Source organism: Pteropus alecto, unplaced genomic scaffold (assembly GCF_000325575.1).
Source record: "Pteropus alecto unplaced genomic scaffold, ASM32557v1 scaffold40, whole genome shotgun sequence".
NCBI lineage: Eukaryota > Metazoa > Chordata > Mammalia > Chiroptera > Pteropodidae > Pteropus > Pteropus alecto.
This window is the reverse complement of record NW_006431919.1, coordinates 17,712,807-17,722,088: the sequence shown is the minus strand read 5'-3', so window position 1 is coordinate 17,722,088 and position 9,282 is coordinate 17,712,807. Positions and strand designations below refer to the sequence as shown.

The 9,282-nt window shown below is 52.3% G+C and overlaps 1 long non-coding RNA gene and 1 pseudogene across 1 annotated transcript; both read left to right on the top strand.

Annotated features, from left to right (window-relative positions):
* Window positions 1-296: 296 nt before the first annotated feature.
* Window positions 297-412, top strand: LOC112475322 (annotated as a pseudogene).
* Window positions 413-1,566: 1,154 nt separating this feature from the next.
* LOC112475243 lies at window positions 1,567-3,017 on the top strand. The gene is made up of 2 exons (XR_003044647.1): window positions 1,567-1,807; window positions 1,965-3,017. It is a non-coding gene; the product is annotated as an uncharacterized LOC112475243 (long non-coding RNA).
* The last annotated feature ends 6,265 nt before the right edge of the window (window positions 3,018-9,282 follow it).

Genomic DNA, 9,282 nt, shown 5'->3' with positions numbered 1-9,282 from the left:
GGTCAAGTTTGTGGACCACTCGACAGTAATAGTGACCAACTTTCTTTTTTTATTATTGAGCACTTACTCTGTGCCAGCTCCCGTGCTAAAGGGAAAGTTTCCATTTCACTTCTTCTAAAGAGGCACCCAAGTGTTCCCCAAACATTCTGTCCTTAGATGTGGCCGGGCCTTCGCATAGGCTGTTCCTCAATTTAAAATGCCCTTCCTGGGACATGGTTCCATAGTGTAGCGGTTAGCATGTCTGCTTTACACACAGAAGGTCCTGGGTTCGTGCCCCAGTGGAGCCACGGTCCACGGTCTACAGCCATGCCACCCTGAACGAGCCCAATGTCTGATCTCGAAAGCTAAGCAGGGTCGGGCCTGGTTAGTACTTGGATGGGAGACCACCTAGAAAGACCAGGGGCTGTAGGCATAAATAATAATAAATAAAAAAATAAATAAAATGCCCTTCCTGGCTTTATTCACCTGATGCATGCTCACCCTTCAGAACCCGGCCACTGTGTCACCGCCTCTTGCCCAAGACAGGAAAGTCACAGCCTTCCATGGGCCTCCACAGCCGTCGTCTGCTGCTGAGCTGTGGGCCCTCTGAAGACCCAGCCTGTGCCACTTCGACCTGCTTGTCCTACATGTCCACCTCCACGCCTGGCACATGGTACGGGCACCGTAAATGTTGGGTTCTGCCTCCCAAACCCTTGGCCCCGTGGCACTTTATCTCTTGTACGCCCCTCATCTCTTTTCTTCATATAACATTTGTCTTTATTCCAAGAATGCTGCTCATCACGTAATAGATATTTATAAATGTAAATTGAATTATACAAATGAATCAATGGCCTTACTTGCAGGGTACCAGATAGGAGGCGTTCAATTATTTGCCTGGAGAATCCACAGTTACTCCCAGCAAGAAATCATCAAGTAGGCAGGGAAGGATGAAATTAAAAGAAGGAACAGAACGGGAGAAGGTGCTGGAACTAACATTTTCTGAGCGCCTATATGTGTCGGGCATATGTTTCATTAACTCCCCACCATAATCCAGGGAGGTAAATAAATATTATGATTCCGTTTTTTATAGACAAAAAATGGCGGCACAGAGAGGTGGGGCGACTTGTCTAAGATCACACAGCAAGCAAGTGGCAGAGCGGGGATTTGGGCCCCATCTGCCTAGTTCCATCAGTCGGATGGAGAAAGCCACCGTGTCCCTGTAGTGTGAGAGCATGGGGAAAAGTGAGGACGGGCTGCAGGACCCTGGGATCAGACCCAGACCCCTGGGTACGCGTCGTCCCTGCCTTCCAGATGTCCCATGTCTCGGTTCCTGGGAACAGATGTCTGCTGGCCTGTGGACCTACCCCGAATACCTCCAACACATTTAACCACTTTCTCTCAAAACAGCTCTGCTTTTCGAGCAGCTTCTTTCCTTTTCCTAATGTTGACCCTAAACACTTCCCTCTGAGTCCCTGGACCAGCTTGACACCCTGAGATTGCGCAACCCACACTTGAAGGCTCCAGGAACCCGCAACTTCTCAATAATGCTGAACTGGGTGAGATTTCCCAGTAACCACCTCCCCCGCCTGACTAACGCTTTCTTAGCTGGGCAATGCAAAGTCCTATTTTTAAGGAACCCAGTCATTTCGTTTAGATTCTTTGTTTTATTTTAATGACCTTCTGAGTCATTCATTTTTCTACTTTTGGACTGATTCACTCTCGGCCATTTCCTTACAGAAAAATCCAAGCCCTCCTTTAAGACTCAACACCAGCAACCATCTTCTCCTGAAAATTATCCTCATCCACACCACCCCCTCTCCAGGAAGAGGTATTCCCCTCCCCACTCTGCACCATTCATTGGGTAATTATTCTATTGCCATCATCGTTATCAGAACAATAAAAATGACAGGCCAGCCTCTTGAGTTGTTTCTTATATTTCTCATGACCCCGGGGGGAAAAAATTAATGATCATTTCCATTTTACAGATAGTGAAACTGAGCCTCAAGGAGCTTAATTGAAACTTCTTGCTCAAGGTCACATGACGTACGTGAAGAAGCCGGGACGCTAAGCCAGACTGGCCAAACTCCAGAGTGAGAGTCTTGGAAGGTGACTCTTCGTGTGGCGCTGCCTGGCTCTTGCTGTGATAATCGTGTTGATGTTCATCACCCTTCCCCCTCAGACCGTAAGCTTCAAGAAGTGTTTGTTCCCTACTGCACTGTACTCAGTAAACATCTGCACCGAACAGCTGATGCCCCACAGGTTGGACGACGGCTAGAGAACTTCCGGTCCCTTTACAGCGTTAGCTGCTCGAAGCTTTACACAATTTTTCATTCTTACAACATCAAGAGCAAAAACAATGTACGTTGAATGAAGGAAGTAAGGGATGGGAATGGGCTTGGCAGGTTCCAGTGGACATATTTCCTAGCTGAACATCTTCAATAGAAAATTAATTTTTCTCTGTAGCTCAGGACCGATGCTGCCAGACAAGAACTTCTCATCATGTTGTTTCTGGGTTGAACTAACAAAATCTTACAGCCTAAGGGTTCAGTTTAAGTTCACTCAACACACCTCTGCTGGGTATCTGCTGTGAGCCAGGCCCTGACTCACAGGCCAGCGCCGAAGATGGCTGTGCCAGCGGCTCACCAGGCGGAGGTCCTTTGGCTGCTCATCTTCTCTCCACTCCTTCTGGGAGACAAGCTCCCTACTTCCCTGACAGCGGGCAAGCGGGGGTGGCCTGGGGAACAGGGGAAAGGAGGGGCGACGCCTTGTCTCGTCAGAGAGGGCCGAGCAGGAAAGATCTCTACGGTCCAGCAGCCTCCAAGAAGTGACTGCGAGCAGCAGAGAGGAGGCCGGGAGGAGCCAGCTCGTCCCTCATGGAATGCAAAGGCAGCTGTTTGGGCCACGAAATGACAATAGAAGAATTAGATGCGTGGAAAAGGTCTGGGAAGGCTAATAAAAACAGGAAGCCCATTGGGGGTGGCACCTGGAGGCGGGAATGAAGGGTTCCCTTATCACTCAATCGAATGCTTTTTACCTCAGACTCTCTCTTGTGTTATGAATGTTGCTAGCCCTGCGTTGTTTTTATGTGTCTTTTCCCAATAATCCTGTACCTAGCCTTTCGCTTATAACCTCACGGGGATACTTCGTTCAGGTGCGTCTTCTGTTATCAGCATCTCATTGGCCTTTTGGTTTGGGGATTTGGGGCCCAATCTGCAAGCTTTGCCTTTTGGTAGGAGCATTCTATGTGGGAAGCAGTGAGGCCCGGTGGTTAAAACGGGCCTCTGGTGCTAGGCTGCCTGGGCCACAGAGTCTGCAGACGCCCTGCCACTCTTTACCTGAGCATTCGGTGCACATCTAGCACCTTCTCTCCCGTTCCCAGCCCAAAGATAAGGTAGAGCAGAGCATCCCCACTTGACAGATGGAGAAACTGAGGCCCAGAGACATGAAGTCAGTAGCCCAAGGGCAGAGAGAAGGAACGTTTCATTGGCGTGCCCAGGGAACCACACATTGGGGTAGACCAGTTGCCCCTCTTTAACTCAAGTGCCCCTCAGCTCTCAGATTTGGCTAGGAGGGCAGGGAGACCCGACCCGCTTCTTCTCACGGTCAAGGATGAGACTCAGACCTGACGATAGCAAAGCCAGAATATAGCAGTAATAATGCTAGCTGCGAACACATTCGGAATTCACTGAGTGCCCAGCATCACACCACGCGCATCACGTGTCATCTTCCCTTTTCCTGGCATAATGAGTACGAGCGTGGACGCTGACACCAGGCAGCATGGGTGAGAATCTCAGCTCTGCCACTGACTGGCTGTGTGGCCTCAGGCTAGTTATTTTACCTCTCTGGGCCTCAGGCTTCTCATCTATACACTGGGGCTGGTGATAGCACCTGCTAGTAGATTCTTAGCACATAGTAAGTAAACGATACATACATATTATTGTTCCGTTTTAAGAAATCTAATTTCGGCTTCGTCTTTCCTTGGCTTGTGAATGGTGACTATATAAAGAAGAAAATGGGTAGAAGGAAATGGTACACTTTTCAGAGCCGCAAGCAAAAGGGAAGAAACTTTTTCGGTAAAGAAGACATCGGAGTTGATGGGTGTGGCCTCCATTTGCAAATGGGAAAACAGAGGCTCAGAGAGGGTAAACTAGTTGCCTGAAATCACACAGCCAACAGTCAGCCGCAGGAGGATTTGAACTCAGCTCTGTCTGATGTCATAGCTCATGTCCTTATTCCCAATGCCCGTATGGCCAGTCCTGTTGGTCGTGAAAGATCCAGTGCCTGGCCTTGCATTGAAAGTGGAAATATGAGTCATCAGTCATCCCCAAGGATGGCTGGGGAGTGAGGGGGCCCTGGCTATGGTGCGGAATGTTCTGCCAGATGCTGAAGCAGCTGCCAGCACCACTCAGTCTCCTCCATGCTGAGGAAGGGAGGAGGAGAGCATGGTGGAGCAGGGGTCACGGCCCGCAGGGCGCAGCCTGGACCACGGCCAGGACTCGGGGCATGGTCGCGTAATGGCTCACGCCTCCGGCCTCTGGGATGCTGAGGCCCCAGACGACAGGCTCAAGTCTCTGCTTCTCCTTGCGGCAGATTCCTCTTCTGAAATAACCCAGGCGACTTCGTTGGGAAAAGTCTTGGGCTTTCCAGACTCTCCTGGAGCAAACCAGGTGGTGACACGTGGGATGGGTACGCTCCCCCCCACTGATGCAGACACAGGGCTGAAGAAGCGAGGCTCTGGGCTACCTTGGCCAGTGCTTCAGTTTCCCCGTCCGTGCATGGGAATCACATTTCTCCTTTGCAGGCTGGAGAAGGCTTGGGGGTTTGGTAGCAGACAGTATGCCGAGCACCTGGTGGGCATCCAGTCAACGCTCTTTACCCCCTGCCTGAATCAATGAATGATCAAATGAATCTGTTGAATAGTCCCACACAGCGCTAGTGTGTGGTCGGTGGTCCTCGCCTTGCTGACCGGTCTGGTTAGAGGCATTCAGTCAACGCTCTTTACCCACTGCCTGAATCAATGAATGATCAAACGAATCTGTTGAATAGTCCCACACAGCACTAGTGTGTGGTCGGTGGTCCTCACCTTGCTGACCGGTCTGGTTAGAGGCACTGCACCTCAACTTCCTTTTCTGGTTCCAGTTTCCACCTCGCTCCAAGGAGAACCAAGACCTGTCTGGCCTCCTCCATGAGCCAAAGTGCAGGAGAAGTGAGGAGGGGCTCAGCCTTTCACGCTGGTCCCCGCCCTTGATGGCCCCCCACCTGACTCATCTGCGATACTTGGGCTGCTTCTACCCAGGAAAGTTTGGGACTGGCCACTGTGACTTGGTGAGGTCAATGATTCATTTTGGTACTAAAGGGAACAAAAGCCCAGGTCTTCCCAAGGCCCCCTCTGCTCACAGAATGAGTCACCCTCCTCCTCGGCCCTCAGAAATCAAATAGCAGCTTCCACTTTTTCCTGCTCCTGGGGAGTTGGGGAAAGGTGAGTCTATAATGGGAAGACTGCAAAGAGGAATTAAGCCACCATTCATTCCATGGCGGCCACTGAAAGGGAACAGGTTTCTGGCCAAGGAGCATTTGAAGCCGCAGCCACGCCCCTCAACACCATCTCTCTCTCTCTGCCTGGCCACACCTCCAAATTCTCTCCTTCAAAGGGGAAAAACAACCCCCTCCCCTCCACAATCTGCTGGAGTTTTAAGAATTATCCTTGATGATACAATTTGCCGTGGGCACTAGTCACTGATTCCCACATGACCTTGATTTCCTGCCAAGTGGAGATTGTCATTGTCCTGGGCCACAAAGAAGGTGACGAACATGAAGCTTGAGTGAGGGCCCTGGTGGGGTAAGTCCCCTCCCCGAGTGTCAGTGAGGAGCCAGGCCGTGGACGGGTGGGACCTTCCACGGTTTGTGTCTCTGTTTCCACGTGAGGGCTCCGCTCGTCTGAAGCCAGACCTGCCGAAGGCCAGTCCTTCAGTTATCTGGAGCTCAGCCATGGGCCCAGAGTAACGGGACAGCAGTCCCAAGTGGTGAGGGAGAGTCACGAAGCCCAAGCACATTTCTCGGATGCCTCGGTTGAGACAATCGGAATAAAGGGAGGCAGAAGCAGGATATCCTCAGAGGCCACCATGTCAAACAGTATGATGTGGACTGAGTCACTTCCCTACTCTGGGCCACAGGTATGTTTATTTTATCAGTAAAATAGACATAATTCCCACCTCACGTGCTTAGTGACTTGGGTATGACCTAGTGATGACGAGCCTGGGTTTTGGGTCCCTATCCCAGCAGGATGAGGACAGCTCATCCTGTGGAACCTACTTGCTCACTCTCAGGGTGAGGATGGTCATGACCCCCTGCACATGGGGCTGCTGTCAGGATTAAACGAGATAATCGGTCAAGGGTTCACGGCTGGTGAATCATCACGCCTGATAACCGATCGCTGCTATCATGTCGGTCACTGAGCCGAGTGTCTGACGTCCAGCAAGTGTTCCAACAGTGCCGGCGATTGCGGGAATGATGATGCTGAAACAGAAAACGCAGAAATAGAAACACTGTGCGTTAGCCATCAGAGGGACAGAGGGTGGAGATCGCCCTCTTAATTTAGATCACCCCCTTATTTTCTCACAGGGGATGTGGAGGCCCACAGGGGAGAATGCCTGGCCTGAGGTCACTGCGAGCTCATTTCCCCTGTCCACTGCTCGTGGCTGACCCTGCTTCGCCCAGCAGACTGGGGCCATTTCGAGTGAGGGCACTCACGGGCCTCAGTTTCTCCCCAGGAATTGCTGCGTGACCGCCCAGGGCAGGAACGAAGGGGCTTCGAGCTGGCTGGAATCATCCAGAAATAATCGGAGGGGATTAACGGTGGCACCAGGGCAGGGCTGATGGCTACCAGAAAGTTCTGCCCCAATGAGTCGAGGCAATAGGCCTGCTTTCTAAAGCAATCCAGTTTCAGGGGATGCCACGTGTGTGCATGTGCGAGAGTGTGGCTCAGAGACAACCATTCTGGACAATAACGACAGCCACCTTTTGGAGAGCGAGGACGGCGGGTCAGGCCCTGTGCCAAGTGTGTGCATCTCACGAATCTTCATCGCACCCTGAGGGGTGAGTGCTCTGTTATCCCAGCAAATCGAGGCACAGAGAAGCTAAGGAATTGATTCAAGGCCCCCCAGTTAGTCCATGGTGGAGCCAAGACATGAACCTGGGCTGTGTGGCCCGGAGCCAGCCCTCCGTACAGCCCTGCTGCCCCGACGGGCTGTGCCTCGTGCCTGTGTCACCCTTCTCAGTGCTTCACACGGATTTCATGTCTGGGATCTCAACGTCAAGTCCTACACAGCCCTCTGAGGCGCAAAGGGTCCTAGCCTGGGCCCAGCACCCAGCAGGTGTCATTCACTCGGCAGATATTTCTGAGCCTTACCACACATCAAGGCTGACCTGAGGACAGGCAAGAGCGCAAGTAAGATCGGGCATGGGGCTGGCCACCACCGGGCATGTGGCCCGGACTGAACAGGAATCAACCTGTCCATGTCTGTGCCCTCCCGAGCACAGGAGGTGGGCGGAGTGGCTTCTGTGGGAATGCTCAGCCAGGCAAGGGACTTTGGTGGCTGGGGTCAGGAATCAGAGAGTCTGGTCTCTGCTCTGTGCCTGATGATCTGCAGTCACCTTGGCCAGCCTGTGCCTCGCCCCGGGACTCCACTTTCCCCACTGGAATGATGAGGGTGGGCAAGGTGGTTTATAAAAGGCCACTCAGCTGGCCAAAACGGTGTTGCCATGACCTACCTGAGCCCCCTGGCCTGGCTGGGGTCAGGCTTGGGCTCTGATCTGAGCGTCCAGGGTGTGGCCTGATCCCAGTCTGGCCCACGTGGGTCTCAGGCTGTGTCTCAGCCTTGTTCCACCCCATCTTATGCTGCCTCACAGGGTGACCAATGTCTCTGTGAGTCCCTCCCTCGAGCTGACAGCCTCCACCTCCATCCTGACTTAGAAAAGGTCTCCTTTGGTCTGTGTCCTCAGGCAGATCGATAGCATCAAACACATCTGAAGACACTGGGTCGTGCTTTTCAAAATCCCTTTGCAGACATTTTCTTATTTAAAATAAATAAAATTCAAAAATGTGAATTAATAATTCAAAACAACAATAAAGGTACCATTTACTGAGTTGCAGGTGAAGGTGCCTTTCTATATGTCTCTGATTCTCACAGTGACCCTTTTGTAGGATTATTGTAATCATGATTGCATTTTACGATGAGGAGACTGAGGTTCTGAGAGGTAGAGGCAATTATGTAAGGTCACAGAATAGGTAATGACAGAGCTGGCAAACTGGGGGTGTCTCATTATGAACCCAGGTTATTTCCTCTCCAACATCTGCACTGTTGGCTCTTCTTTCATCCAGAGCACCTACTCTGTGCCATGCACCCTACTAGGTGCTGGGGCACACAGTGAGCGGGCCAGTCCTGTTCTCTGCATGGGTCACAGTCTGTAAAAACCCCACGAGGTGGTATTATTGGTTAGGAAAGGCACGCCTCATAGTTATGACAGTGCCTGGCACAGAGAAGGGGCCCCGGACGCTGTCAAAGGCTGCCATTATTCCACCTGCAAATGTATTCTGCAAGGCTGTTGTCACTGTCAACCCCATCTGACAGCCAAAGAAACTGAGGCTCTGAGGAGCCAAGTGTCTAAGGCCGCAGTAATAGGTGGAGCTGAAATGGAGCCCTCAAGGGTCCCAGACTCATGTTCTCTTCCCCTGGAAACCCGTGGCACCTGCTCTCCTGGGACCCTTCCCCTCTGGCTCTGAGGCAGCTCCCCAGGAACCAGAGCCCCCACTTGGGGTACGAGGGAGGGCCAGGAGACGAGGGGTTAAGCACATCACTGGCACTGCAGCAGAAACTTCAGGAAGTGCAAGGCTAGGAGGACTTCTAAGAAAGAAGGAGGCTGGAAGGGACACACTTGTCCCAGCCTGAGGGCCAGAGGTGAACCTGGCTCCTGGCCGAGGTGCTGGCTCTCAAGATGGCCCCAGCCTCCAGCTGGGCTTCGCTTAGCCCACGTCTGTGGTCAAGAACAGCTGTGAGGCTGTGGTCCACCTCCATCCAGATCCTCCTCCAGGCTAGCCTCTTGGTAGATGCCTGAGGCCGAGGCCTGGGCTGAGGTGGCCAGGCCCAGGTGGGACGCCGTCTGTCCTCTTTATCATTCAGATCCTCTGAGAGCACATAGGGCCCGTGCTTCCGGCCAGGAGTCTTGAGTTCCAGCCTGGCTCTGCCCCCTTTTCCAGGAACTCCAGTCATGTGCCCAAATGGCTCTGAGCCCGTTCTTTTCATA